This window comes from Pimephales promelas, chromosome 5 (assembly GCF_988280905.1).
Source record: "Pimephales promelas chromosome 5, fPimPro1.hap1.1, whole genome shotgun sequence".
Taxonomy (NCBI): domain Eukaryota; kingdom Metazoa; phylum Chordata; class Actinopteri; order Cypriniformes; family Leuciscidae; genus Pimephales; species Pimephales promelas.
In genome coordinates, this window is record NC_142773.1 from 4941846 (window position 1) to 4969355 (window position 27510).

At 46.4% G+C, this 27510-nt stretch overlaps 29 non-coding genes across 29 annotated transcripts; 8 read left to right on the forward strand and 21 right to left on the reverse strand.

Annotated features, from left to right (window-relative positions):
* Positions 1-301: 301 nt before the first annotated feature.
* trnas-gcu (transfer RNA serine (anticodon GCU)) lies at positions 302-383 on the reverse strand. Its single transcript has one exon. It is a non-coding gene; the product is annotated as a tRNA-Ser (tRNA).
* A 302-nt stretch (positions 384-685) lies between these two features.
* trnas-gcu (transfer RNA serine (anticodon GCU)) lies at positions 686-767 on the reverse strand. The gene has a single exon. It is a non-coding gene; the product is annotated as a tRNA-Ser (tRNA).
* Positions 768-1141: 374 nt separating this feature from the next.
* On the reverse strand, positions 1142-1223 carry trnas-gcu (transfer RNA serine (anticodon GCU)). Its single transcript has one exon. It is a non-coding gene; the product is annotated as a tRNA-Ser (tRNA).
* A 1033-nt stretch (positions 1224-2256) lies between these two features.
* On the forward strand, positions 2257-2397 carry LOC148980611 (U4 spliceosomal RNA). Its single transcript, XR_016168650.1, has one exon. It is a non-coding gene; the product is annotated as a U4 spliceosomal RNA (small nuclear RNA).
* Positions 2398-3410: 1013 nt separating this feature from the next.
* On the reverse strand, positions 3411-3492 carry trnas-gcu (transfer RNA serine (anticodon GCU)). The gene has a single exon. It is a non-coding gene; the product is annotated as a tRNA-Ser (tRNA).
* Positions 3493-3638: 146 nt separating this feature from the next.
* trnas-gcu (transfer RNA serine (anticodon GCU)) lies at positions 3639-3720 on the reverse strand. The gene has a single exon. It is a non-coding gene; the product is annotated as a tRNA-Ser (tRNA).
* A 146-nt stretch (positions 3721-3866) lies between these two features.
* trnas-gcu (transfer RNA serine (anticodon GCU)) lies at positions 3867-3948 on the reverse strand. The gene has a single exon. It is a non-coding gene; the product is annotated as a tRNA-Ser (tRNA).
* Positions 3949-5533: 1585 nt separating this feature from the next.
* Positions 5534-5674, forward strand: LOC148980615 (U4 spliceosomal RNA). The gene has a single exon (XR_016168723.1). It is a non-coding gene; the product is annotated as a U4 spliceosomal RNA (small nuclear RNA).
* Positions 5675-6075: 401 nt separating this feature from the next.
* On the reverse strand, positions 6076-6157 carry trnas-gcu (transfer RNA serine (anticodon GCU)). Its single transcript has one exon. It is a non-coding gene; the product is annotated as a tRNA-Ser (tRNA).
* A 686-nt stretch (positions 6158-6843) lies between these two features.
* Positions 6844-6925, reverse strand: trnas-gcu (transfer RNA serine (anticodon GCU)). The gene has a single exon. It is a non-coding gene; the product is annotated as a tRNA-Ser (tRNA).
* Positions 6926-7071: 146 nt separating this feature from the next.
* trnas-gcu (transfer RNA serine (anticodon GCU)) lies at positions 7072-7153 on the reverse strand. The gene has a single exon. It is a non-coding gene; the product is annotated as a tRNA-Ser (tRNA).
* Positions 7154-8190: 1037 nt separating this feature from the next.
* LOC148980619 (U4 spliceosomal RNA) lies at positions 8191-8331 on the forward strand. Its single transcript, XR_016168651.1, has one exon. It is a non-coding gene; the product is annotated as a U4 spliceosomal RNA (small nuclear RNA).
* Positions 8332-10777: 2446 nt separating this feature from the next.
* Positions 10778-10859, reverse strand: trnas-gcu (transfer RNA serine (anticodon GCU)). Its single transcript has one exon. It is a non-coding gene; the product is annotated as a tRNA-Ser (tRNA).
* Positions 10860-12229: 1370 nt separating this feature from the next.
* trnas-gcu (transfer RNA serine (anticodon GCU)) lies at positions 12230-12311 on the reverse strand. Its single transcript has one exon. It is a non-coding gene; the product is annotated as a tRNA-Ser (tRNA).
* Positions 12312-12457: 146 nt separating this feature from the next.
* trnas-gcu (transfer RNA serine (anticodon GCU)) lies at positions 12458-12539 on the reverse strand. The gene has a single exon. It is a non-coding gene; the product is annotated as a tRNA-Ser (tRNA).
* A 146-nt stretch (positions 12540-12685) lies between these two features.
* trnas-gcu (transfer RNA serine (anticodon GCU)) lies at positions 12686-12767 on the reverse strand. The gene has a single exon. It is a non-coding gene; the product is annotated as a tRNA-Ser (tRNA).
* Positions 12768-13803: 1036 nt separating this feature from the next.
* LOC148980624 (U4 spliceosomal RNA) lies at positions 13804-13944 on the forward strand. Its single transcript, XR_016168707.1, has one exon. It is a non-coding gene; the product is annotated as a U4 spliceosomal RNA (small nuclear RNA).
* A 1743-nt stretch (positions 13945-15687) lies between these two features.
* Positions 15688-15828, forward strand: LOC148980625 (U4 spliceosomal RNA). Its single transcript, XR_016168705.1, has one exon. It is a non-coding gene; the product is annotated as a U4 spliceosomal RNA (small nuclear RNA).
* Positions 15829-16841: 1013 nt separating this feature from the next.
* trnas-gcu (transfer RNA serine (anticodon GCU)) lies at positions 16842-16923 on the reverse strand. The gene has a single exon. It is a non-coding gene; the product is annotated as a tRNA-Ser (tRNA).
* Positions 16924-17297: 374 nt separating this feature from the next.
* Positions 17298-17379, reverse strand: trnas-gcu (transfer RNA serine (anticodon GCU)). Its single transcript has one exon. It is a non-coding gene; the product is annotated as a tRNA-Ser (tRNA).
* A 302-nt stretch (positions 17380-17681) lies between these two features.
* On the reverse strand, positions 17682-17763 carry trnas-gcu (transfer RNA serine (anticodon GCU)). The gene has a single exon. It is a non-coding gene; the product is annotated as a tRNA-Ser (tRNA).
* Positions 17764-18137: 374 nt separating this feature from the next.
* Positions 18138-18219, reverse strand: trnas-gcu (transfer RNA serine (anticodon GCU)). Its single transcript has one exon. It is a non-coding gene; the product is annotated as a tRNA-Ser (tRNA).
* A 1033-nt stretch (positions 18220-19252) lies between these two features.
* On the forward strand, positions 19253-19393 carry LOC148980630 (U4 spliceosomal RNA). Its single transcript, XR_016168652.1, has one exon. It is a non-coding gene; the product is annotated as a U4 spliceosomal RNA (small nuclear RNA).
* A 1013-nt stretch (positions 19394-20406) lies between these two features.
* On the reverse strand, positions 20407-20488 carry trnas-gcu (transfer RNA serine (anticodon GCU)). The gene has a single exon. It is a non-coding gene; the product is annotated as a tRNA-Ser (tRNA).
* A 374-nt stretch (positions 20489-20862) lies between these two features.
* Positions 20863-20944, reverse strand: trnas-gcu (transfer RNA serine (anticodon GCU)). The gene has a single exon. It is a non-coding gene; the product is annotated as a tRNA-Ser (tRNA).
* A 3174-nt stretch (positions 20945-24118) lies between these two features.
* On the forward strand, positions 24119-24259 carry LOC148980633 (U4 spliceosomal RNA). Its single transcript, XR_016168653.1, has one exon. It is a non-coding gene; the product is annotated as a U4 spliceosomal RNA (small nuclear RNA).
* Positions 24260-25272: 1013 nt separating this feature from the next.
* trnas-gcu (transfer RNA serine (anticodon GCU)) lies at positions 25273-25354 on the reverse strand. The gene has a single exon. It is a non-coding gene; the product is annotated as a tRNA-Ser (tRNA).
* A 374-nt stretch (positions 25355-25728) lies between these two features.
* On the reverse strand, positions 25729-25810 carry trnas-gcu (transfer RNA serine (anticodon GCU)). Its single transcript has one exon. It is a non-coding gene; the product is annotated as a tRNA-Ser (tRNA).
* Positions 25811-26838: 1028 nt separating this feature from the next.
* On the forward strand, positions 26839-26979 carry LOC148980636 (U4 spliceosomal RNA). Its single transcript, XR_016168654.1, has one exon. It is a non-coding gene; the product is annotated as a U4 spliceosomal RNA (small nuclear RNA).
* The last annotated feature ends 531 nt before the right edge of the window (positions 26980-27510 follow it).

Sequence of the window (27510 nt, forward strand, 5' to 3'; positions counted from 1 at the left end):
GACGTCGTTAAAGTTGGCAGCAAGGCCCTTTGCCAGGCGCACTTGTCTCTCTCGAAACACTAAACACATCAAACGACAAGGATGGAATTCGAACCCACGCGTGCAGAGCACAATCGATTAGCAGTCCATCGCCTTAACCACTCGGCCACCTCGTCACTCGCCTGCATGTGTTGCCCGAAGCTGGGCTGTGGTGTGTTTCTGCCGCTATATTAAGGATGACTTTGCTAAACATGGCAGGCCGGGTACATTGAACGGCTTTGCCAGGCACACTTGGCTCTCTGAAAACGCTAAAGACATCAAACGACGAGGATGGGATTCGAACCCACGCGTGCAGAGCACAATGGATTAGCAGTCCATCGCCTTAACCACTCGGCCACCTCGTCACTCGACCAGACCTGTTTTCCTGAAGCTAGGCAGTGGTGTGTTTCGGCAGCTATTTTAAGGATGATGTTGTTAAAGTTGGCAGCAAGGTTCTTTGAATGGCTTTGCCAGGCGCACTTTGCTCTCTCAAAACATTCAGCTAAAGCTCGCCTTGAGGGGCACCTGTGCGGTTGACGTGTTCACTACATTTTCTCTCTGTTTCTGCAGCTATATTAAGGATGATGTCGCTAAATTTGGCAGGTAGGGTACATTGAACGGCTTTGCCAGGCGCACTCGTCTCTCTCGAAACACTAAACACATCAAACGACGAGGATGGGATTCGAACCCACGCGTGCAGAGCACAATGGATTAGCAGTCCATCGCCTTAACCACTCGGCCACCTCGTCACTCTCCAGCATGTGTTGCCCGAAGCTGGGCTGTGGTGTGTTTCTGCCGCTATATTAAGGATGACTTTGCTAAACATGGCAGGCCGGGTACATTGAACGGCTTTGCCAGGCACACTTCGCTCTCTGAAAACGCTAAAGACATCAAACGACGAGGATGGGATTCGAACCCACGCGTGCAGAGCACAATGGATTAGCAGTACATCGCCTTAACCACTCGGCCACCTCGTCACTCTCCTGCATGTGTTGCCCGAAGCTGGGCTGTGGTGTGTTTCTGCCGCTATATTAAGGATGACTTTGCTAAACATGGCAGGCCGGGTACATTGAACGGCTTTGCCAGGCACACTTGGCTCTCTGAAAACGCTAAAGACATCAAACGACGAGGATGGGATTCGAACCCACGCGTGCAGAGCACAATGGATTAGCAGTCCATCGCCTTAACCACTCGGCCACCTCGTCACTCGACCAGACCTGTTTTCCCGAAGCTGGGCAGTGGTGTGTTTCGGCAGCTATTTTAAGGATGATGTTGTTAAAGTTGGCAGCAAGGTTCTTTGAATGGCTTTGCCAGGCGCACTTTGCTCTCTCGACACATTCAGCTAAAGCTCGCCTTGAGGGGCACCTGTGCGGTTGACGTGTTCACTACATTTTCTCTCTGTTTCTGCAGCTATATTAAGGATGATGTCGCTAAATTTGGCAGGTAGGGTACATTGAACGGCTTTGCCAGGCGCACTTGGCTCTCTGAAAACACTAAAGACATCAAACGACGAGGATGGTATTCAAACCCACGTGTGCACAACACAACATAATAGCAGTCCATCACCTAACCACTCAGCCACCTCGCCACAACTTTTTGGATGTTGGAAGTAGTAATTTGGTGCTTTTCAACCCCATCTCATTAACATGATGGAGATACAGTTCACCATATTGTGTTGGAAATGGTTTGGCTGATGAGAGAGGTAACCCTTCGACTGACCTGCAAGGAGCATTGGGTTCTATGGGTTAGGAGACTCACAACTGTTTTGATAGAGGGAGATCTGCTTATGTTTCATTTGTGTGCTGCTTCTGATTTGTTGGAAAGAACCTAGAGAGAACGCCTGGGTCGAGAAAAAGGCAGCATAGCTTGCATTGGACCTCTCTCAGAATATGTTTGCAGTGTGCACTCTTCATTATCCTACCCAACCTCGTAGGGAGCTCGTGGAATCGATCCCGAACTCAAACATATTCTTGGACATTGAGCTTTATAACTCCGCCCCTTTGCTACCAGGATCCACAATTCTCTCCCCCCAAAATTAGAAAGCAGCGCATTTTTTGTTCTTTGAGTGAAGAGATAACAATGATAAAACCTTTTTGTGCACATACCTCACCTGTTTCGTAGACACACCATGCAGCCGTCAGTGCCCAAAAGCTTATTACATGGCAGTTTAAAGCTTGATACCACCCTGTCGTTCCATGTCCAGATAAAAGCACGGAAGACGCTGCTCCTTTTGCCGGCATTCTTTCGCAGAGGCAATATCGTAGTCTATGAGGTTTATCCGAGACGTGATCTTTGCTGGTTGAAAACTTTACCCAATACCCCGCTGGGATGACTTGAAATATAGTCAGCCTTGGCAATTTTTGACGGTCTCTTAGGAGGCTTTGAGACTTGTTGAAAGAACAGAATTGTGCTTTCGCTCCTTGAAAGTGCTGCATTCACTGTGACGGCGAAGACATGGGCTTGAAGACGGTTGGTGTAGTCAGTATTTGGACCTCCCTTAGAATGTGTTTTTGTTTTTATAAAGGTCATATCCATGCAACAGGGGCCTTCTTGTTTTGATCCTGTCCTCGACAATGTTTTCAGAAATGAACAGGTGCTTTTTCTGCAGCTACAATTAAAATGAAATTCAGCTAAAGCTTGCCTTGAGGGGCACCCCTGCAGTTGACCTGTTCGCTAGGCTCTCTGTTTCTGCAGCTATTTTAAGGATGACGTCGTTGAAGTTGGCAGCAAGGTCCTTTGCCAGGCGCACTTGTCTCTCTCGAAACACTAAACACATCAAACACCAAGGATGGGATTCAAACCCACTCGTGCAGAGCACAATGGATTAGCAGTCCATCGCCTTAACCACTCGGCCACCTCGTCACTCTCCTGCATGTGTTGCCCGAAGCTGGGCTGTGGTGTGTTTCTGCCGCTATATTAAGGATGACTTTGCTAAACATGGCAGGCCGGGTACTTTGAACGGCTTTGCCAGGCACACTTGGCTCTCTGAAAACACTAAAGACATCAAACGACGAGGATGGGATTCGAACCCACGCATGCAGAGCACAATGGATTAGCAGTCCATCGCCTTAACCACTCGGCCACCTCGTCACTCGACCAACCCTGTTTTCCCGAAGCTGGGCAGTGGTGTGTTTCGGCAGCTATTTTAAGGATGATGTTGTTAAAGTTGGCAGCAAGGTTCTTTGAATGGCTTTGCCAGGCGCACTTTGCACTCTCGACACATTCAGCTAAAGCTCGCCTTGAAGGGCACCTGTGCGGTTGACGTGTTCACTACATTTTCTCTCTGTTTCTGCAGCTATATTAAGGATGATGTCGCTAAATTTGGCAGGTAGGGTACATTGAACGGCTTTGCCAGGCGCACTTGTCTCTCTCGAAACACTAAACACATCAAACGACGAGGATGGGATTCGAACCCACGCGTGCAGAGCACAATGGATTAGCAGTCCATCGCCTTAACCACTCGGCCACCTCGTCACTCTCCAGCGTGCGTTGCCCGAAGCTGGGCTGTGGTGTGTTTCTGCCGCTATATTAAGGATGATGTCGCTAAATTTGGCAGGTAGGGTACATTGAACGGCTTTGCCAGGCACACTTGGCTCTCTGAAAACGCTAAAGACATCAAACGACGAGGATGGGATTCGAACCCACGCGTGCAGAGCACAATGGATTAGCAGTCCATCGCCTTAACCACTCGGCCACCTCGTCACTCTCCAGCATGTGTTGCCCGAAGCTGGGCTGTGGTGTGTTTCTGCCGCTATATTAAGGATGATGTCGCTAAATTTGGCAGGTAGGGTACATTGAACGGCTTTGCCAGGCACACTTGGCTCTCTGAAAACGCTAAAGACATCAAACGACGAGGATGGGATTCGAACCCACGCGTGCAGAGCACAATGGATTAGCAGTCCATCGCCTTAACCACTCGGCCACCTCGTCACTCGACCAAACCTGTTTTCCCGAAGCTGGGCAGTGGTGTGTTTCGGCAGCTATTTTAAGGATGATGTTGTTAAAGTTGGCAGCAAGGTTCTTTGAATGGCTTTGCCAGGCGCACTTTGCTCTCTTGACACATTCAGCTAAAGCTCGCCTTGAGGGGCACCTGTGCGGTTGACGTGTTCACTACATTTTCTCTCTGTTTTTGCAGCTATATTAAGGATGATGTCGCTAAATTTGGCAGGTAGGGTACATTGAACGGCTTTGCCAGGCGCACTTGTCTCTCTCGAAACACTAAACACATCAAACGACAAGGATGGGATTCAAACCCACTCGTGCAGAGCACAATGGATTAGCAGTCCATCGCCTTAACCACTCGGCCACCTCGTCACTCTCCAGCATGTGTTGCCCGAAGCTGGGCTGTGGTGTGTTTCTGCCGCTATATTAAGGATGACTTTGCTAAACATGGCAGGCCGGGTACATTGAACGGCTTTGCCAGGCACACTTGGCTCTCTGAAAACACTAAAGACATCAAACGACGAGGATGGGATTCGAACCCACGCATGCAGAGCACAATGGATTAGCAGTCCATCGCCTTAACCACTCGGCCACCTCGTCACTCGACCAACCCGGTTTTCCCGAAGCTGGGCAGTGGTGTGTTTCGGCAGCTATTTTAAGGATGATGTTGTTAAAGTTGGCAGCAAGGTTCTTTGAATGGATTTGCGGTTGACGTGTTCACTACATTTTCTCTCTGTTTTTGCAGCTATATTAAGGATGATGTCGCTAAATTTGGCAGGTAGGGTACATTGAATGGCTTTGCCAGGCGCACTTGGCTCTCTGAAAACACTAAAGACATCAAACGACAAGGATGGTATTCAAACCCACGTGTGCACAACACAACATAATAGCAGTCCATCACCTAACCACTCAGCCACCTCGCCACAACCTTTTGGATGTTGGAAGTAGTAATTTGGTGCTTTTCAACCCCATCTCATTAACATGATGGAGATACAGTTCACCATATTGTGTTGGAAATGGTTTGGCTGATGAGAGAGGTAACCCTTCGACTGACCTGCAAGGAGCATTGGGTTCTATGGGTTAGGAGACTCACAACTGTTTTGATAGAGGGAGATCTGCTTATGTTTCATTTGTGTGCTGCTTCTGATTTGTTGGAAAGAACCTAGAGAGAACGCCTGGGTCGAGAAAAAGGCAGCATAGCTTGCATTGGACCTCTCTCAGAATATGTTTGCAGTGTGCACTCTTCATTATCCTACCCAACCTCGTAGGGAGCTCGTGGAATCGATCCCGAACTCAAACATATTCTTGGACATTGAGCTTTATAACTCCGCCCCTTTGCTACCAGGATCCACAATTCTCTCCCCCCAAAATTAGAAAGCAGCGCATTTTTTGTTCTTTGAGTGAAGAGATAACAATGATAAAACCTTTTTGTGCACATACCTCACCTGTTTCGTAGACACACCATGCAGCCGTCAGTGCCCAAAAGCTTATTACATGGCAGTTTAAAGCTTGATACCACCCTGTCGTTCCATGTCCAGATAAAAGCACGGAAGACGCTGCTCCTTTTGCCGGCATTCTTTCGCAGAGGCAATATCGTAGTCTATGAGGTTTATCTGAGACGTGATCTTTGCTGGTTGAAAACTTTACCCAATACCCCGCTGGGATGACTTGAAATATAGTCAGCCTTGGCAATTTTTGACGGTCTCTTAGGAGGCTTTAAGACTTGTTGAAAGAACAGAATTGTGCTTTCGCTCCTTGAAAGTGCTGCATTCACTGTGACGGCGAAGACATGAGCTTGAAGACGGTTGGTGTAGTCAGTATTTGGACCTCCCTTAGAATGTGTTTTTGTTTTTATAAAGGTCATATCCATGCAACAGGGGCCTTCTTGTTTTGATCCTGTCCTCGACAATGTTTTCAGAAATGAACAGGTGCTTTTTCTGCAGCTACAATTAAAATGAAATTCAGCTAAAGCTTGCCTTGAGGGGCACCCCTGCAGTTGACCTGTTCGCTAGGCTCTCTGTTTCTGCAGCTATTTTAAGGATGACGTCGTTAAAGTTGGCAGCAAGGTCCTTTGCCAGGCGCACTTGTCTCTCTCGAAACGCTAAAGACATCAAACGACGAGGATGGGATTCGAACCCACGCGTGCAGAGCACAATGGATTAGCAGTCCATCGCCTTAACCACTCGGCCACCTCGTCACTCGACCAAACCTGTTTTCCCGAAGCTGGGCAGTGGTGTGTTTCGGCAGCTATTTTAAGGATGATGTTGTTAAAGTTGGCAGCAAGGTTCTTTGAATGGCTTTGCCAGGCGCACTTTGCTCTCTCGACACATTCAGCTAAAGCTCGCCTTGAGGGGCACCTGTGCGGTTGACGTGTTCACTACATTTTCTCTCTGTTTCTGCAGCTATATTAAGGATGATGTCGCTAAATTTGGCAGGTAGGGTACATTGAACGGCTTTGCCAGGCGCACTTGGCTCTCTGAAAACACTAAAGACATCAAACGACGAGGATGGGATTCGAACCCACGCATGCAGAGCACAATGGATTAGCAGTCCATCGCCTTAACCACTCGGCCACCTCGTCACTCGACCAAGCCTGTTTTCCCGAAGCTGGGCAGTGGTGTGTTTCGGCAGCTATTTTAAGGATGATGCTGTTAAAGTTGGCAGCAAGGTTCTTTGAATGGCTTTGCCAGGCGCACTTTGCTCTCTCGACACATTCAGCTAAAGCTCGCCTTGAGGGGCACCTGTGCGGTTGACGTGTTCACCACATTTTCTCTCTGTTTCTGCAGCTATATTAAGGATGATGTCGCTAAATTTGGCAGGTAGGGTACATTGAACGGCTTTGCCAGGCGCACTTGTCTCTCTCGAAACACTAAACACATCAAACGACGAGGATGGGATTCGAACCCACGCGTGCAGAGCACAATGGATTAGCAGTCCATCGCCTTAACCACTCGGCCACCTCGTCACTCGCCTGCATGTGTTGCCCGAAGCTGGGCTGTGGTGTGTTTCTGCCGCTATATTAAGGATGACTTTGCTAAACATGGCAGGCCGGGTACATTGAACGGCTTTGCCAGGCACACTTGGCTCTCTGAAAACGCTAAAGACATCAAACGACGAGGATGGGATTCGAACCCACGCGTGCAGAGCACAATGGATTAGCAGTCCATCGCCTTAACCACTCGGCCACCTCGTCACTCGACCAGACCTGTTTTCCCGAAGCTGGGCAGTGGTGTGTTTCGGCAGCTATTTTAAGGATGATGTTGTTAAAGTTGGCAGCAAGGTTCTTTGAATGGCTTTGCCAGGCTCAATTTGCTCTCTCGACACATTCAGCTAAAGCTCGCCTTGAGGGGCACCTGTGCGGTTGACGTGTTCACTACATTTTCTCTCTGTTTCTGCAGCTATATTAAGGATGATGTCGCTAAATTTGGCAGGTAGGGTACATTGAACGGCTTTGCCAGGCGCACTTGGCTCTCTGAAAACACTAAAGACATCAAACGACGAGGATGGTATTCAAACCCACGTGTGCACAACACAACATAATAGCAGTCCATCACCTAACCACTCGGCCACCTCGCCACAACCTTTTGGATGTTGGAAGTAGTAATTTGGTGCTTTTCAACCCCATCTCATTAACATGATGGAGATACAGTTCACCATATTGTGTTGGAAATGGTTTGGCTGATGAAAGAGGTAACCCTTCAACTGACCTGCAAGGAGCATTGGGTTCTATGGGTTAGGAGACTCACAACTGTTTTGATAGAGGGAGATCTGCTTATGTTTCATTTGTGTGATGCTTCTGATTTGTTGGAAAGAACCTAGAGAGAACGCCTGGGTCGAGAAAAAGGCAGCATAGCTTGCATTGGACCTCTCTCAGAATATGTTTGCAGTGTCCTTGCACTCTTCATTATCCTACCCAACCTCGTAGGGAGCTCGTGGAATCGATCCCGAACTCAAACATATTCTTGGACATTGAGCTTTATAACTCCGCCCCTTTGCTACCAGGATCCACAATTCTCTCCCCCCAAAATTAGAAAGCAGCGCATTTTTTGTTCTTTGAGTGAAGAGATAACAATGATAAAACCTTTTTGTGCACATACCTCACCTGTTTCGTAGACACACCATGCAGCCGTCAGTGCCCAAAAGCTTATTACATGGCAGTTTAAAGCTTGATACCACCCTGTCGTTCCATGTCCAGATAAAAGCACGGAAGACGCTGCTCCTTTTGCCGGCATTCTTTCGCAGAGGCAATATCGTAGTCTATGAGGTTTATCCGAGACGTGATCTTTGCTGGTTGAAAACTTTACCCAATACCCCGCTGGGATGACTTGAAATATAGTCAGCCTTGGCAATTTTTGACGGTCTCTTAGGAGGCTTTGAGACTTGTTGAAAGAACAGAATTGTGCTTTCGCTCCTTGAAAGTGCTGCATTCACTGTGACGGCGAAGACATGAGCTTGAAGACGGTTGGTGTAGTCAGTATTTGGACCTCCCTTAGAATGTGTTTTTGTATTTATAAAGGTCATATCCATGCAACAGGGGCCTTCTTGTTTTGATCCTGTCCTCGACAATGTTTTCAGAAATGAACAGGTGCTTTTTCTGCAGCTACAATTAAAATGAAATTCAGCTAAAGCTTGCCTTGAGGGTAGGGCTGCACGATTAATCGCACGATATTGTTATGCGCATCTAATCAGTAAAGCCGGTTCCTTGATTAGTAGTAAATCACCTTCACATGCTTTCAGATGGACGATATAAGTGTTAAATTAACCCCCAAGAGTGTTAAAGTTAATGAGATAATTAAGTGATTAATTTAGTGATGATTGAGCATTATTGAAGACACCTGATGATCACAAGCAGAATCGCTGAAGGACAAAATGTAAAATTGTAAGCCACCGTTATGGAGATCAGTGTTTGCTTTAGTTGGGCTCCTGACACTTATACTTCAAGTTTAAACTATGTTTGTCTGCTATTATTGATTTATAGCAGTCAAATGAACAAAGACAACTGTGATCTGATAGTGTTGGTCATGTTTTGACAAAATCATGCTCTGATCTGAAAATAGAAATTTATTCAGATTATTTGGTATAACATGTTGCAACAGTTTTGTGATTCTACATCATATGATAATTGTATTTTCTTGTAGTTTAAAACATTTAAAAAATTTGTTCCAATAAAATCACTTCCAAACGTATTTATTTAGAAACACAGACATCAATAATCAGCCTGTTTATCTCAATCGTGGTGACAAAATTAATCCTTGTTGCCACCAATCACAACTCATTAATGGCTCCCATCATGCATTGCGGTTTGAATAAATTATGATCTGAATTGTCTATGTAAACTACTTTTCCTAATTGAATATTCTGCTCGTCACCGTTGTTGAGAAGCATTGACTGAATCTTGAGGTCTGTGTGTGCCTAGTTGAAAGATTTTTTTTCTACTTTTAAGAAATCCTTTATATTTAATTCTGAATATTTATGCACAATCTCAGTTATAGTGTAACCAATAGCATAAATCTCAACATTTAGTTTGACTTATGAATGTTATAATATAACCAACACCATTAGATCTCTGTTTTCTTTGTTCATCTGACAAGTATAATTCAGATACAACAGCCCAACAAAATATGAACTGAATGTGTAAGGGTGAGGGTCCAGAGCCCAGCTAAAGCAAACACTGATCTCCATAACGGTGACCTGAAATTCCGGGTTTCTCCTTAAGTAATTCTGCTCAATCATCACTCAATTAATCACTGAATTATCTCATTAACTTTAACGCTCTTGAGTGTGGACTCATATACACTCCCAGGTGTGTTAATTTAACACTGGAGTTTTTGCTGTGTACGAAGAGCCGTAATTAACTGACAAGCTGAGCCATATCGCATTAAATATCGCTGGCGATACGTCCTTGATTTTAATGCGATTTGGCTCAGCTTGTCAGTGATCTACGGCTCTTTGTAGTGAATGCCGCTCCGTCTGAAAGCAGGTGAAGGTGATTTACTGCTAATCAAGGAACCGGCTTTACTGATTAGATGCGCATAACAACATCGTGCGATTAATCGTGCAGCCCTACTTGAGGGGCACCCCTGCAGTTGACCTGTTCGCTAGGCTCTCTGTTTCTGCAGCTATTTTAAGGATGACGTCGTTAAAGTTGGCAGCAAGGTCCTTTGCCAGGCGCACTTGTCTCTCTCGAAACACTAAACACATCAAACGACAAGGATGGGATTCGAACCCACGCGTGCAGAGCACAATGGATTAGCAGTCCATCGCCTTAACCACTCGGCCACCTCGTCACTCGCCTGCATGTATTGCCCGAAGCTGGGCTGTGGTGTGTTTCTGCCGCTATATTAAGGATGACTTTGCTAAACATGGCAGGCCGGGTACATTGAACGGCTTTGCCAGGCACACTTGGCTCTCTGAAAACACTAAAGACATCAAACCACGAGGATGGGATTGGAACCCACGCATGCAGAGCACAATGGATTAGCAGTCCATCGCCTTAACCACTCGGCCACCTCGTCACTCGACCAAGCCTGTTTTCCCGAAGCTGGGCAGTGGTGTGTTTCGGCAGCTATTTTAAGGATGATGTTGTTAAAGTTGGCAGCAAGGTTCTTTGAATGGCTTTGCCAGGCGCACTTTGCTCTCTCGACACATTCAGCTAAAGCTCGCCTTGAGGGGCACCTGTGCGGTTGACGTGTTCACTACATTTTCTCTCTGTTTCTGCAGCTATATTAAGAATGATGTCGCTAAATTTGGCAGGTAGGGTACATTGAACGGCTTTGCCAGGCGCACTTGTCTCTCTCGAAACACTAAACACATCAAACGACGAGGATGGGATTCGAACCCACGCGTGCAGAGCACAATGGATTAGCAGTCCATCGCCTTAACCACTCGGCCACCTCGTCACTCTCCAGCATGTGTTGCCCGAAGCTGGGCTGTGGTGTGTTTCTGCCGCTATATTAAGGATGACTTTGCTAAACATGGCAGGCCAGGTACATTGAACGGATTTGCCAGGCACACTTCGCTCTCTGAGAGAGCTAAAGACATCAAACGACGAGGATGGGATTCTAACCCACGCGTGCAGAGCACAATGGATTAGCAGTCCATCGCCTTAACCACTCGGCCACCTCGTCACTCTCCAGCATGTGTTGCCCGAAGCTGGGCTGTGGTGTGTTTCTGCCGCTATATTAAGGATGACTTTGCTAAACATGGCAGGCCGGGTACATTGAACGGCTTTGCCAGGCACACTTCGCTCTTTGAAAACGCTAAAGACATCAAACGGCGAGGATGGGATTCGAACCCACGCGTGCAGAGCACAATGGATTAGCAGTCCATCGCCTTAACCACTCGGCCACCTCGTCACTCTCCTGCATGTGTTGCCCGAAGCTGGGCTGTGGTGTGTTTCTGCCGCTATATTAAGGATGACTTTGCTAAACATGGCAGGCCGGGTACATTGAATGGCTTTGCCAGGCACACTTGGCTCTCTGAAAACGCTAAAGACATCAAACGACGAGGATGGGATTCGAACCCACGCATGCAGAGCACAATGGATTAGCAGTCCATCGCCTTAACCACTCGGCCACCTCGTCACTCGACCAAACCTGTTTTCCCGAAGCTGGGCAGTGGTGTGTTTCGGCAGCTATTTTAAGGATGATGTTGTTAAAGTTGGCAGCAAGGTTCTTTGAATGGCTTTGCCAGGCTCACTTTGCTCTCTCGACACATTCAGCTAAAGCTCGCCTTGAGGGGCACCTGTGCGGTTGACGTGTTCACTACATTTTCTCTCTGTTTCTGCAGCTATATTAAGGATGATGTCGCTAAATTTGGCAGGTAGGGTACATTGAACGGCTTTGCCAGGCGCACTTGGCTCTCTGAAAACACTAAAGACATCAAACGACGAGGATGGGATTCGAACCCACGCATGCAGAGCACAATGGATTAGCAGTCCATCGCCTTAACCACTCGGCCACCTCGTCACTCGACCAAGCCTGTTTTCCCGAAGCTGGGCAGTGGTGTGTTTCGGCAGCTATTTTAAGGATGATGCTGTTAAAGTTGGCAGCAAGGTTCTTTGAATGGCTTTGCCAGGCGCACTTTGCTCTCTCGACACATTCAGCTAAAGCTCGCCTTGAGGGGCACCTGTGCGGTTGACGTGTTCACCACATTTTCTCTCTGTTTCTGCAGCTATATTAAGGATGATGTCGCTAAATTTGGCAGGTAGGGTACATTGAACGGCTTTGCCAGGCGCACTTGTCTCTCTCGAAACACTAAACACATCAAACGACGAGGATGGGATTCGAACCCACGCGTGCAGAGCACAATGGATTAGCAGTCCATCGCCTTAACCACTCGGCCACCTCGTCAATCGCCTGCATGTGTTGCCCGAAGCTGGGCTGTGGTGTGTTTCTGCCGCTATATTAAGGATGACTTTGCTAAACATGGCAGGCCGGGTACATTGAACGGATTTGCCAGGCACACTTCGCTCTCTGAAAACGCTAAAGACATCAAACGACGAGGATGGGATTCGAACCCACGCGTGCAGAGCACAATGGATTAGCAGTCCATCGCCTTAACCACTCGGCCACCTCGTCACTCTCCTGCATGTGTTGCCCGAAGCTGGGCTGTGGTGTGTTTCTGCCGCTATATTAAGGATGACTTTGCTAAACATGGCAGGCCGGGTACATTGAACGGCTTTGCCAGGCACACTTGGCTCTCTGAAAACGCTAAAGACATCAAACGACGAGGATGGGATTCGAACCCACGCGTGCAGAGCACAATGGATTAGCAGTCCATCGCCTTAACCACTCGGCCACCTCGTCACTCGACCAGACCTGTTTTCCCGAAGCTGGGCAGTGGTGTGTTTCGGCAGCTATTTTAAGGATGATGTTGTTAAAGTTGGCAGCAAGGTTCTTTGAATGGCTTTGCCAGGCTCACTTTGCTCTCTCGACACATTCAGCTAAAGCTCGCCTTGAGGGGCACCTGTGCGGTTGACGTGTTCACTACATTTTCTCTCTGTTTCTGCAGCTATATTAAGGATGATGTCGCTAAATTTGGCAGGTAGGGTACATTGAACGGCTTTGCCAGGCGCACTTGGCTCTCTGAAAACACTAAAGACATCAAACGACGAGGATGGTATTCAAACCCACGTGTGCACAACACAACATAATAGCAGTCCATCACCTAACCACTCGGCCACCTCGCCACAACCTTTTGGATGTTGGAAGTAGTAATTTGGTGCTTTTCAACCCCTCTCATTAACATGATGGAGATACAGTTCACCATATTGTGTTGGAAATGGTTTGGCTGATGAAAGAGGTAACCCTTCAACTGACCTGCAAGGAGCATTGGGTTCTATGGGTTAGGAGACTCACAACTGTTTTGATAGAGGGACATCTGCTTATGTTTCATTTGTGTGATGCTTCTGATTTGTTGGAAAGAACCTAGAGAGAACGCCTGGGTCGAGAAAAAGGCAGCATAGCTTGCATTGGACCTCTCTCAGAATATGTTTGCAGTGTCCTTGCACTCTTCATTATCCTACCCAACCTCGTAGGGAGCTCGTGGAATCGATCCCGAACTCAAACATATTCTTGGACATTGAGCTTTATAACTCCGCCCCTTTGCTACCAGGATCCACAATTCTCTCCCCCCAAAATAAGAAAGCAGCGCATTTTTTGTTCTTTGAGTGAAGAGATAACAATGATAAAACCTTTTTGTGCACATACCTCACCTGTTTCGTAGACACACCATGCAGCCGTCAGTGCCCAAAAGCTTATTACATGGCAGTTTAAAGCTTGATACCACCCTGTCGTTCCATGTCCAGATAAAAGCACGGAAGACGCTGCTCCTTTTGCCGGCATTCTTTCGCAGAGGCAGTATCGTAGTCTATGAGGTTTATCCGAGACGTGATCTTTGCTGGTTGAAAACTTTACCCAATACCCCGCTGGGATGACTTGAAATATAGTCAGCCTTGGCAATTTTTGACGGTCTCTTAGGAGGCTTTGAGACTTGTTGAAAGAACAGAATTGTGCTTTCGCTCCTTGAAAGTGCTGCATTCACTGTGACGGCGAAGACATGAGCTTGAAGACGGTTGGTGTAGTCAGTATTTGGACCTCCCTTAGAATGTGTTTTTGTATTTATAAAGGTCATATCCATGCAACAGGGGCCTTCTTGTTTTGATCCTGTCCTCGACAATGTTTTCAGAAATGAACAGGTGCTTTTTCTGCAGCTACAATTAAAATGAAATTCAGCTAAAGCTTGCCTTGAGGGGCACCCCTGCAGTTGACCTGTTCGCTAGGCTCTCTGTTTCTGCAGCTATTTTAAGGATGACGTCGTTAAAGTTGGCAGCAAGGTCCTTTGCCAGGCGCACTTGTCTCTCTCGAAACACTAAACACATCAAACGACAAGGATGGGATTCGAACCCACGCGTGCAGAGCACAATGGATTAGCAGTCCATCGCCTTAACCACTCGGCCACCTCGTCACTCGCCTGCATGTATTGCCCGAAGCTGGGCTGTGGTGTGTTTCTGCCGCTATATTAAGGATGACTTTGCTAAACATGGCAGGCCGGGTACATTGAACGGCTTTGCCAGGCACACTTGGCTCTCTGAAAACACTAAAGACATCAAACCACGAGGATGGGATTGGAACCCACGCATGCAGAGCACAATGGATTAGCAGTCCATCGCCTTAACCACTCGGCCACCTCGTCACTCGACCAAGCCTGTTTTCCCGAAGCTGGGCAGTGGTGTGTTTCGGCAGCTATTTTAAGGATGATGTTGTTAAAGTTGGCAGCAAGGTTCTTTGAATGGCTTTGCCAGGCGCACTTTGCTCTCTCGACACATTCAGCTAAAGCTCGCCTTGAGGGGCACCTGTGCGGTTGACGTGTTCACTACATTTTCTCTCTGTTTCTGCAGCTATATTAAGGATGATGTCGCTAAATTTGGCAGGTAGGGTACATTGAACGGCTTTGCCAGGCGCACTTGGCTCTCTGAAAACACTAAAGACATCAAACGACGAGGATGGTATTCAAACCCACGTGTGCACAACACAACATAATAGCAGTCCATCACCTAACCACTCGGCCACCTCGCCACAACCTTTTGGATGTTGGAAGTAGTAATTTGGTGCTTTTCAACCCCTCTCATTAACATGATGGAGATACAGTTCACCATATTGTGTTGGAAATGGTTTGGCTGATGAGAGAGGTAACCCTTCGACTGACCTGCAAGGAGCATTGGGTTCTATGGGTTAGGAGACTCACAACTGTTTTGATAGAGGGAGATCTGCTTATGTTTCATTTGTGTGCTGCTTCTGATTTGTTGGAAAGAACCTAGAGAGAACGCCTGGGTCGAGAAAAAGGCAGCATAGCTTGCATTGGACCTCTCTCCGAATATGTTTGCAGTGTGCACTCTTCATTATCCTACCCAACCTCGTAGGGAGCTCGTGGAATCGATCCCGAACTCAAACATATTCTTGGACATTGAGCTTTATAACTCCGCCCCTTTGCTACCAGGATCCACAATTCTCTCCCCCCAAAATTAGAAAGCAGCGCATTTTTTGTTCTTTGAGTGAAGAGATAACAATGATAAAACCTTTTTGTGCACATACCTCACCTGTTTCGTAGACACACCATGCAGCCGTCAGTGCCCAAAAGCTTATTACATGGCAGTTTAAAGCTTGATACCACCCTGTCGTTCCATGTCCAGATAAAAGCACAGAAGACGCTGCTCCTTTTGCCGGCATTCTTTCGCAGAGGCAATATCGTAGTCTATGAGGTTTAGCCGAGACGTGATCTTTGCTGGTTGAAAACTTTACCCAATACCCCGCTGGGATGACTTGAAATATAGTCAGCCTTGGCAATTTTTGACGGTCTCTTAGGAGGCTTTGAGACTTGTTGAAAGAACAGAATTGTGCTTTCGCTCCTTGAAAGTGCTGCATTCACTGTGACGGTGAAGACATGAGCTTGAAGACGGTTGGTGTAGTCAGTATTTGGACCTCCCTTAGAATGTGTTTTTGTTTTTATAAAGGTCATATCCATGCAACAGGGGCCTTCTTGTTTTGATCCTGTCCTCGACAATGTTTTCAGAAATGAACAGGTGCTTTTTCTGCAGCTACAATTAAAATGAAATTCAGCTAAAGCTTGCCTTGAGGGGCACCCCTGCAGTTGACCTGTTCGCTAGGCTCTCTGTTTCTGCAGCTATTTTAAGGATGACGTCGTTAAAGTTGGCAGCAAGGTCCTTTGCCAGGCGCACTTGTCTCTCTCGAAACACTAAACACATCAAACGACAAGGATGGAATTCGAACCCACGCGTGCAGAGCACAATCGATTAGCAGTCCATCGCCTTAACCACTCGGCCACCTCGTCACTCGCCTGCATGTGTTGCCCGAAGCTGGGCTGTGGTGTGTTTCTGCCACTATATTAAGGATGACTTTGCTAAACATGGCAGGCCGGGTACATTGAACGGCTTTGCCAGGCACACTTGGCTCTCTGAAAACACTAAAGACATCAAACGACGAGGACGGGATTCGAACCCACGCGTGCAGAGCACAATGGATTAGCAGTCCATCGCCTTAACCACTCGGCCACCTCGTCACTCGACCACACCTGTTTTCCCGAAGCTGGGCAGTGGTGTGTTTCGGCAGCTATTTTAAGGATGATGTTGTTAAAGTTGGCAGCAAGGTTCTTTGAATGGCTTTGCCAGGCGCACTTTGCTCTCTCGACACATTCAGCTAAAGCTCGCCTTGAGGGGCACCTGTGCGGTTGACGTGTTCACTACATTTTCTCTCTGTTTCTGCAGCTATATTAAGGATGATGTCGCTAAATTTGGCAGGTAGGGTACATTGAACGGCTTTGCCAGGCGCACTCGTCTCTCTCGAAACACTAAACACATCAAACGACGAGGATGGGATTCGAACCCACGCGTGCAGAGCACAATGGATTAGCAGTCCATCGCCTTAACCACTCGGCCACCTCGTCACTCTCCAGCATGTGTTGCCCGAAGCTGGGCTGTGGTGTGTTTCTGCCGCTATATTAAGGATGACTTTGCTAAACATGGCAGGCCGGGTACATTGAACGGCTTTGCCAGGCACACTTCGCTCTCTGAAAACGCTAAAGACATCAAACGACGAGGATGGGATTCGAACCCACGTGTGCAGAGCACAATGGATTAGCAGTACATCGCCTTAACCACTCGGCCACCTCGTCACTCTCCTGCATGTGTTGCCCGAAGCTGGGCTGTGGTGTGTTTCTGCCGCTATATTAAGGATGACTTTGCTAAACATGGCAGGCCGGGTACATTGAACGGCTTTGCCAGGCACACTTGGCTCTCTGAAAACGCTAAAGACATCAAACGACGAGGATGGGATTCGAACCCACGCGTGCAGAGCACAATGGATTAGCAGTCCATCGCCTTAACCACTCGGCCACCTCGTCACTCGACCACACCTGTTTTCCCGAAGCTGGGCAGTGGTGTGTTTCGGCAGCTATTTTAAGGATGATGTTGTTAAAGTTGGCAGCAAGGTTCTTTGAATGGCTTTGCCAGGCGCACTTTGCTCTCTCGACACATTCAGCTAAAGCTCGCCTTGAGGGGCACCTGTGCGGTTGACGTGTTCACTACATTTTCTCTCTGTTTCTGCAGCTATATTAAGGATGATGTCGCTAAATTTGGCAGGTAGGGTACATTGAACGGCTTTGCCAGGCGCACTCGTCTCTCTCGAAACACTAAACACATCAAACGACGAGGATGGGATTCGAACCCACGCGTGCAGAGCACAATGGATTAGCAGTCCATCGCCTTAACCACTCGGCCACCTCGTCACTCTCCAGCATGTGTTGCCCGAAGCTGGGCTGTGGTGTGTTTCTGCCGCTATATTAAGGATGACTTTGCTAAACATGGCAGGCCGGGTACATTGAACGGCTTTGCCAGGCACACTTCGCTCTCTGAAAACGCTAAAGACATCAAACGACGAGGATGGGATTCGAACCCACGTGTGCAGAGCACAATGGATTAGCAGTACATCGCCTTAACCACTCGGCCACCTCGTCACTCTCCTGCATGTGTTGCCCGAAGCTGGGCTGTGGTGTGTTTCTGCCGCTATATTAAGGATGACTTTGCTAAACATGGCAGGCCGGGTACATTGAACGGCTTTGCCAGGCACACTTGGCTCTCTGAAAACGCTAAAGACATCAAACGACGAGGATGGGATTCGAACCCACGCGTGCAGAGCACAATGGATTAGCAGTCCATCGCCTTAACCACTCGGCCACCTCGTCACTCGACCAGACCTGTTTTCCCGAAGCTGGGCAGTGGTGTGTTTCGGCAGCTATTTTAAGGATGATGTTGTTAAAGTTGGCAGCAAGGTTCTTTGAATGGCTTTGCCAGGCGCACTTTGCTCTCTCGACACATTCAGCTAAAGCTCGCCTTGAGGGGCACCTGTGCGGTTGACGTGTTCACTACATTTTCTCTCTGTTTCTGCAGCTATATTAAGGATGATGTCGCTAAATTTGGCAGGTAGGGTACATTGAACGGCTTTGCCAGGCGCACTTGGCTCTTTAAAAACACTAAAGACATCAAACGACGAGGATGATATTCAAACCCACGTGTGCACAACACAACATAATAGCAGTCCATCACCTAACCACTCAGCCACCTCGCCACAACTTTTTGGATGTTGGAAGTAGTAATTTGGTGCTTTTCAACCCCATCTCATTAACATGATGGAGATACAGTTCACCATATTGTGTTGGAAATGGTTTGGCTGATGAGAGAGGTAACCCTTCGACTGACCTGCAAGGAGCATTGGGTTCTATGGGTTAGGAGACTCACAACTGTTTTGATAGAGGGAGATCTGCTTATGTTTCATTTGTGTGCTGCTTCTGATTTGTTGGAAAGAACCTAGAGAGAACGCCTGGGTCGAGAAAAAGGCAGCATAGCTTGCATTGGACCTCTCTCCGAATATGTTTGCAGTGTGCACTCTTCATTATCCTACCCAACCTCGTAGGGAGCTCGTGGAATCGATCCCGAACTCAAACATATTCTTGGACATTGAGCTTTATAACTCCGCCCCTTTGCTACCAGGATCCACAATTCTCTCCCCCCAAAATTAGAAAGCAGCGCATTTTTTGTTCTTTGAGTGAAGAGATAACAATGATAAAACCTTTTTGTGCACATACCTCACCTGTTTCGTAGACACACCATGCAGCCGTCAGTGCCCAAAAGCTTATTACATGGCAGTTTAAAGCTTGATACCACCCTGTCGTTCCATGTCCAGATAAAAGCACAGAAGACGCTGCTCCTTTTGCCGGCATTCTTTCGCAGAGGCAATATCGTAGTCTATGAGGTTTATCCGAGACGTGATCTTTGCTGGTTGAAAACTTTACCCAATACCCCGCTGGGATGACTTGAAATATAGTCAGCCTTGGCAATTTTTGACGGTCTCTTAGGAGGCTTTGAGACTTGTTGAAAGAACAGAATTGTGCTTTCGCTCCTTGAAAGTGCTGCATTCACTGTGACGGTGAAGACATGAGCTTGAAGACGGTTGGTGTAGTCAGTATTTGGACCTCCCTTAGAATGTGTTTTTGTTTTTATAAAGGTCATATCCATGCAACAGGGGCCTTCTTGTTTTGATCCTGTCCTCGACAATGTTTTCAGAAATGAACAGGTGCTTTTTCTGCAGCTACAATTAAAATGAAATTCAGCTAAAGCTTGCCTTGAGGGGCACCCCTGCAGTTGACCTGTTCGCTAGGCTCTCTGTTTCTGCAGCTATTTTAAGGATGACGTCGTTAAAGTTGGCAGCAAGGTCCTTTGCCAGGCGCACTTGTCTCTCTCGAAACACTAAACACATCAAACGACAAGGATGGAATTCGAACCCACGCGTGCAGAGCACAATCGATTAGCAGTCCATCGCCTTAACCACTCGGCCACCTCGTCACTCGCCTGCATGTGTTGCCCGAAGCTGGGCTGTGGTGTGTTTCTGCCACTATATTAAGGATGACTTTGCTAAACATGGCAGGCCGGGTACATTGAACGGCTTTGCCAGGCACACTTGGCTCTCTGAAAACACTAAAGACATCAAACGACGAGGACGGGATTCGAACCCACGCGTGCAGAGCACAATGGATTAGCAGTCCATCGCCTTAACCACTCGGCCACCTCGTCACTCGACCACACCTGTTTTCCCGAAGCTGGGCAGTGGTGTGTTTCGGCAGCTATTTTAAGGATGATGTTGTTAAAGTTGGCAGCAAGGTTCTTTGAATGGCTTTGCCAGGCGCACTTTGCTCTCTCGACACATTCAGCTAAAGCTCGCCTTGAGGGGCACCTGTGCGGTTGACGTGTTCACTACATTTTCTCTCTGTTTCTGCAGCTATATTAAGGATGATGTCGCTAAATTTGGCAGGTAGGGTACATTGAACGGCTTTGCCAGGCGCACTCGTCTCTCTCGAAACACTAAACACATCAAACGACGAGGATGGGATTCGAACCCACGCGTGCAGAGCACAATGGATTAGCAGTCCATCGCCTTAACCACTCGGCCACCTCGTCACTCTCCAGCATGTGTTGCCCGAAGCTGGGCTGTGGTGTGTTTCTGCCGCTATATTAAGGATGACTTTGCTAAACATGGCAGGCCGGGTACATTGAACGGCTTTGCCAGGCACACTTCGCTCTCTGAAAACGCTAAAGACATCAAACGACGAGGATGGGATTCGAACCCACGTGTGCAGAGCACAATGGATTAGCAGTACATCGCCTTAACCACTCGGCCACCTCGTCACTCTCCTGCATGTGTTGCCCGAAGCTGGGCTGTGGTGTGTTTCTGCCGCTATATTAAGGATGACTTTGCTAAACATGGCAGGCCGGGTACATTGAACGGCTTTGCCAGGCACACTTGGCTCTCTGAAAACGCTAAAGACATCAAACGACGAGGATGGGATTCGAACCCACGCGTGCAGAGCACAATGGATTAGCAGTCCATCGCCTTAACCACTCGGCCACCTCGTCACTCGACCAGACCTGTTTTCCCGAAGCTGGGCAGTGGTGTGTTTCGGCAGCTATTTTAAGGATGATGTTGTTAAAGTTGGCAGCAAGGTTCTTTGAATGGCTTTGCCAGGCGCACTTTGCTCTCTCGACACATTCAGCTAAAGCTCGCCTTGAGGGGCACCTGTGCGGTTGACGTGTTCACTACATTTTCTCTCTGTTTCTGCAGCTATATTAAGGATGATGTCGCTAAATTTGGCAGGTAGGGTACATTGAACGGCTTTGCCAGGCGCACTTGGCTCTCTGAAAACACTAAAGACATCAAACGACGAGGATGATATTCAAACCCACGTGTGCACAACATAATAGCAGTCCATCACCTAACCACTCAGCCACCTCGCCACAACTTTTTGGATGTTGGAAGTAGTAATTTGGTGCTTTTCAACCCCATCTCATTAACATGATGGAGATACAGTTCACCATATTGTGTTGGAAATGGTTTGGCTGATGAGAGAGGTAACCCTTCGACTGACCTGCAAGGAGCATTGGGTTCTATGGGTTAGGAGACTCACAACTGTTTTGATAGAGGGAGATCTGCTTATGTTTCATTTGTGTGCTGCTTCTGATTTGTTGGAAAGAACCTAGAGAGAACGCCTCGGTCGAGAAAAAGGCAGCATAGCTTGCATTGGACCTCTCTCCGAATATGTTTGCAGTGCACTCTTAAAATGGATGTGTTAAAAACAACACAACCTGTGTTATATCTTAACACACCTGTGTGTCTAGTTAAGGACAACACATTTTGTGTTACTTTTAACTCAACCAGTGTGTTATTGTTCTTAACACAGGGAGTGTGATTTCACTAAGTTTGCACTTTGAATTAGATTAAAATGTAGCAACTGACAAAATATTGCGTGTAAATAAGTTTTATTTACACTGGTGCACTCTTATAAAATGATTTTGTAAATAACACAACCTGTAAAAAGAGATGTTAAAAATGACACATGCTGTGAGATTTTAACACATGTAGTGTGTGTGCTCAGGGACAACACATTTTGTGTAGATTTTAACACATGTTGTGTAGATTTTAACACATGTAGTGTGTGTGCTCAGTGACAACACATTTTGTGTAGATTTTAACACATGTTGTGTAGATTTTAACACGTTTTGTAGATTTTAACACATGTAGTGTGTTTGCTCAAGGACAACACATGTTGTGTCAAATTTAACACACAACCTGTGTTGTTTCTTTACACATCTCTGTGTTTATAAGGATTACACATTTTGTTGTTACGTTTAACACAACTAATGTGTTAGACGGCAGCAGTGTGTTGTTGAAACCTTTTACACACTAATGTGTTATAGTAACACAACTTGTGTCAGATATGCGTCACATGTGACTGTAGTCGGAGAGTATTTGCCAAAGTTACTTCCCGTGTGCTTACAAAAGTGTTTGGATGAACACTGACACGTATTGGTAACTTGTGTTTATGTAGTCCAGTGATGTTTAATATGTTTGTTTGAACATTTGGATGTTTTAAACATCATTAATCTACATAGACAAGCTCTTATTGAGAATTAACAGAGGTTTGATGTTTCATTTCAGTTTTATTTCAAGTCACCAGAATCGTGATTAATGGCTCCTTTATTTGGGCTCTTGACCCTTTACTCTTGTTTTAGTGTTTCTCTGGCTGCTGTAACTGTATTTTAATCAAATACATCTGTTATGTTGCGAGAAAATATGATCAGATGGTTCTTAATGATGTCATAATCAGCAAGTTATGATCAAGTTTTTGAGTGTATGGATGGTGTGCTTTATTTTAATGATGTATTGTTAGTTCTGAAGATTTTGTGAAACTACATCCAGCAATTAAAAAGTGCAGAATGACAAAAAAAAGTTTAAAGCTACAGCAGAAACCAGTCAAACACAGATATCAAGAATCAGCGTATGGATCTCAATAATGGTGACAAACGAAAAGTTCCATGCCGCAATGCATGCTGGGACTTATAGATGAGCTTTATACTAGAGACATGAAGCTTTGCCACCATTGTTGAGAGTTATATGCTGATTCTTGATGTCTGTATTTGACTAGTTTCTGCTGCAGCTTTAAACTGTCTCTAAACATATTTTTTAAAGAATTATAGCATAAGGTAGCGTACACCATAATATAATTTAAACACTGAATATCTGTTATCAAATATAAGTGATCATATATAAGTTATCTCTTAAACATTAAACTTCTCTTGCTATGTTAAAAAACATCATGTTGAAAAATGAACATTTAATGATCTTTTTCCTCAAGATAATTTCAACTGTTTCAGATGTGCAATATAAATACACAGAAACAGCAAACAGAGAAACAAATGGTAAAGAGTGAAGGGTCAAGAGCCCAAATAAAGCTGCCACTAATCACGATTCTGGTGACATCAAAACAAACATTCAATGAATCATCAACACAAAACCTGGTAATTCTCAATAAGTGTTTCTGTAGACGTCTGACAGAAATAAATTTTTTGTTATAATAAATTAGTTATTAATAACAAGTAAAATCAGCATTTGAAAAAAACATTGAAACCGATGCATGATGTGATTGGCTGCCAAAAACACTCATTAATCTGAAGTTTTTTTTATGAATTAAGATTTTATTTATTTATTGTAATGTATTGTTTCATTTATTTTAGAGCATGTTATGGGATACCATATAAAATATACTACCTCTAATTAGGTTCATAAACACAAACTTCCCTCCACCCATTAAAATTCTATCCAGTTACATTTTAACACACATTGTGTTAAACTTGTGTCAAAATACCATCAACACATGATGTGTGTTGTTTTTTAACACATCTCTTTTTAGAGTGTGTGCACTCTTCATTATCCTACCCAACCTCGTAGGGAGCTCGTGGAATCGATCCCGAACTCAAACATATTCTTGGACATTGAGCTTTATAACTCCGCCCCTTTGCTACCAGGATCCACAATTCTCTCCCCCCAAAATTAGAAAGCAGCGCATTTTTTGTTCTTTGAGTGAAGAGATAACAATGATAAAACCTTTTTGTGCACATACCTCACCTGTTTCGTAGACACACCATGCAGCCGTCAGTGCCCAAAAGCTTATTACATGGCAGTTTAAAGCTTGATACCACCCTGTCGTTCCATGTCCAGATAAAAGCACAGAAGACGCTGCTCCTTTTGCCGGCATTCTTTCGCAGAGGCAATATCGTAGTCTATGAGGTTTATCCGAGACGTGATCTTTGCTGGTTGAAAACTTTACCCAATACCCCGCTGGGATGACTTGAAATATAGTCAGCCTTGGCAATTTTTGACGGTCTCTTAGGAGGCTTTGAGACTTGTTGAAAGAACAGAATTGTGCTTTCGCTCCTTGAAAGTGCTGCATTCACTGTGACGGTGAAGACATGAGCTTGAAGACGGTTGGTGTAGTCAGTATTTGGACCTCCCTTAGAATGTGTTTTTGTTTTTATAAAGGTCATATCCATGCAACAGGGGCCTTCTTGTTTTGATCCTGTCCTCGACAATGTTTTCAGAAATGAACAGGTGCTTTTTCTGCAGCTACAATTAAAATGAAATTCAGCTAAAGCTTGCCTTGAGGGGCACCCCTGCAGTTGACCTGTTCGCTAGGCTCTCTGTTTCTGCAGCTATTTTAAGGATGACGTCGTTAAAGTTGGCAGCAAGGTCCTTTGCCAGGCGCACTTGTCTCTCTCGAAACACTAAACACATCAAACGACAAGGATGGAATTCGAACCCACGCATGCAGAGCACAATCGATTAGCAGTCCATCGCCTTAACCACTCGGCCACCTCGTCACTCGCCTGCATGTGTTGCCCGAAGCTGGGCTGTGGTGTGTTTCTGCCACTATATTAAGGATGACTTTGCTAAACATGGCAGGCCGGGTACATTGAACGGCTTTGCCAGGCACACTTGGCTCTCTGAAAACACTAAAGACATCAAACGACGAGGACGGGATTCGAACCCACGCGTGCAGAGCACAATGGATTAGCAGTCCATCGCCTTAACCACTCGGCCACCTCGTCACTCGACCACACCTGTTTTCCCGAAGCTGGGCAGTGGTGTGTTTCGGCAGCTATTTTAAGGATGATGTTGTTAAAGTTGGCAGCAAGGTTCTTTGAATGGCTTTGCCAGGCGCACTTTGCTCTCTCGACACATTCAGCTAAAGCTCGCCTTGAGGGGCACCTGTGCGGTTGACGTGTTCACTACATTTTCTCTCTGTTTCTGCAGCTATATTAAGGATGATGTCGCTAAATTTGGCAGGTAGGGTACATTGAACGGCTTTGCCAGGCGCACTCGTCTCTCTCGAAACACTAAACACATCAAACGACGAGGATGGGATTCGAACCCACGCGTGCAGAGCACAATGGATTAGCAGTCCATCGCCTTAACCACTCGGCCACCTCGTCACTCTCCAGCATGTGTTGCCCGAAGCTGGGCTGTGGTGTGTTTCTGCCGCTATATTAAGGATGACTTTGCTAAACATGGCAGGCCGGGTACATTGAACGGCTTTGCCAGGCACACTTCGCTCTCTGAAAACGCTAAAGACATCAAACGACGAGGATGGGATTCGAACCCACGTGTGCAGAGCACAATGGATTAGCAGTACATCGCCTTAACCACTCGGCCACCTCGTCACTCTCCTGCATGTGTTGCCCGAAGCTGGGCTGTGGTGTGTTTCTGCCGCTATATTAAGGATGACTTTGCTAAACATGGCAGGCCGGGTACATTGAACGGCTTTGCCAGGCACACTTGGCTCTCTGAAAACGCTAAAGACATCAAACGACGAGGATGGGATTCGAACCCACGCGTGCAGAGCACAATGGATTAGCAGTCCATCGCCTTAACCACTCGGCCACCTCGTCACTCGACCAGACCTGTTTTCCCGAAGCTGGGCAGTGGTGTGTTTCGGCAGCTATTTTAAGGATGATGTTGTTAAAGTTGGCAGCAAGGTTCTTTGAATGGCTTTGCCAGGCGCACTTTGCTCTCTCGACACATTCAGCTAAAGCTCGCCTTGAGGGGCACCTGTGCGGTTGACGTGTTCACTACATTTTCTCTCTGTTTCTGCAGCTATATTAAGGATGATGTCGCTAAATTTGGCAGGTAGGGTACATTGAACGGCTTTGCCAGGCGCACTTGGCTCTCTGAAAACACTAAAGACATCAAACGACGAGGATGATATTCAAACCCACGTGTGCACAACATAATAGCAGTCCATCACCTAACCACTCAGCCACCTCGCCACAACTTTTTGGATGTTGGAAGTAGTAATTTGGTGCTTTTCAACCCCATCTCATTAACATGATGGAGATACAGTTCACCATATTGTGTTGGAAATGGTTTGGCTGATGAGAGAGGTAACCCTTCGACTGACCTGCAAGGAGCATTGGGTTCTATGGGTTAGGAGACTCACAACTGTTTTGATAGAGGGAGATCTGCTTATGTTTCATTTGTGTGCTGCTTCTGATTTGTTGGAAAGAACCTAGAGAGAACGCCTCGGTCGAGAAAAAGGCAGCATAGCTTGCATTGGACCTCTCTCCGAATATGTTTGCAGTGTGCACTCTTCATTATCCTACCCAACCTCGTAGGGAGCTCGTGGAATCGATCCCGAACTCAAACATATTCTTGGACATTGAGCTTTATAACTCCGCCCCTTTGCTACCAGGATCCACAATTCTCTCCCCCCAAAATTAGAAAGCAGCGCATTTTTTGTTCTTTGAGTGAAGAGATAACAATGATAAAACCTTTTTGTGCACATACCTCACCTGTTTCGTAGACACACCATGCAGCCGTCAGTGCCCAAAAGCTTATTACATGGCAGTTTAAAGCTTGATACCACCCTGTCGTTCCATGTCCAGATAAAAGCACAGAAGACGCTGCTCCTTTTGCCGGCATTCTTTCGCAGAGGCAATATCGTAGTCTATGAGGTTTATCCGAGACGTGATCTTTGCTGGTTGAAAACTTTACCCAATACCCCGCTGGGATGACTTGAAATATAGTCAGCCTTGGCAATTTTTGACGGTCTCTTAGGAGGCTTTGAGACTTGTTGAAAGAACAGAATTGTGCTTTCGCTCCTTGAAAGTGCTGCATTCACTGTGACGGTGAAGACATGAGCTTGAAGACGGTTGGTGTAGTCAGTATTTGGACCTCCCTTAGAATGTGTTTTTGTTTTTATAAAGGTCATATCCATGCAACAGGGGCCTTCTTGTTTTGATCCTGTCCTCGACAATGTTTTCAGAAATGAACAGGTGCTTTTTCTGCAGCTACAATTAAAATGAAATTCAGCTAAAGCTTGCCTTGAGGGGCACCCCTGCAGTTGACCTGTTCGCTAGGCTCTCTGTTTCTGCAGCTATTTTAAGGATGACGTCGTTAAAGTTGGCAGCAAGGTCCTTTGCCAGGCGCACTTGTCTCTCTCGAAACACTAAACACATCAAACGACAAGGATGGAATTCGAACCCACGCGTGCAGAGCACAATCGATTAGCAGTCCATCGCCTTAACCACTCGGCCACCTCGTCACTCGCCTGCATGTGTTGCCCGAAGCTGGGCTGTGGTGTGTTTCTGCC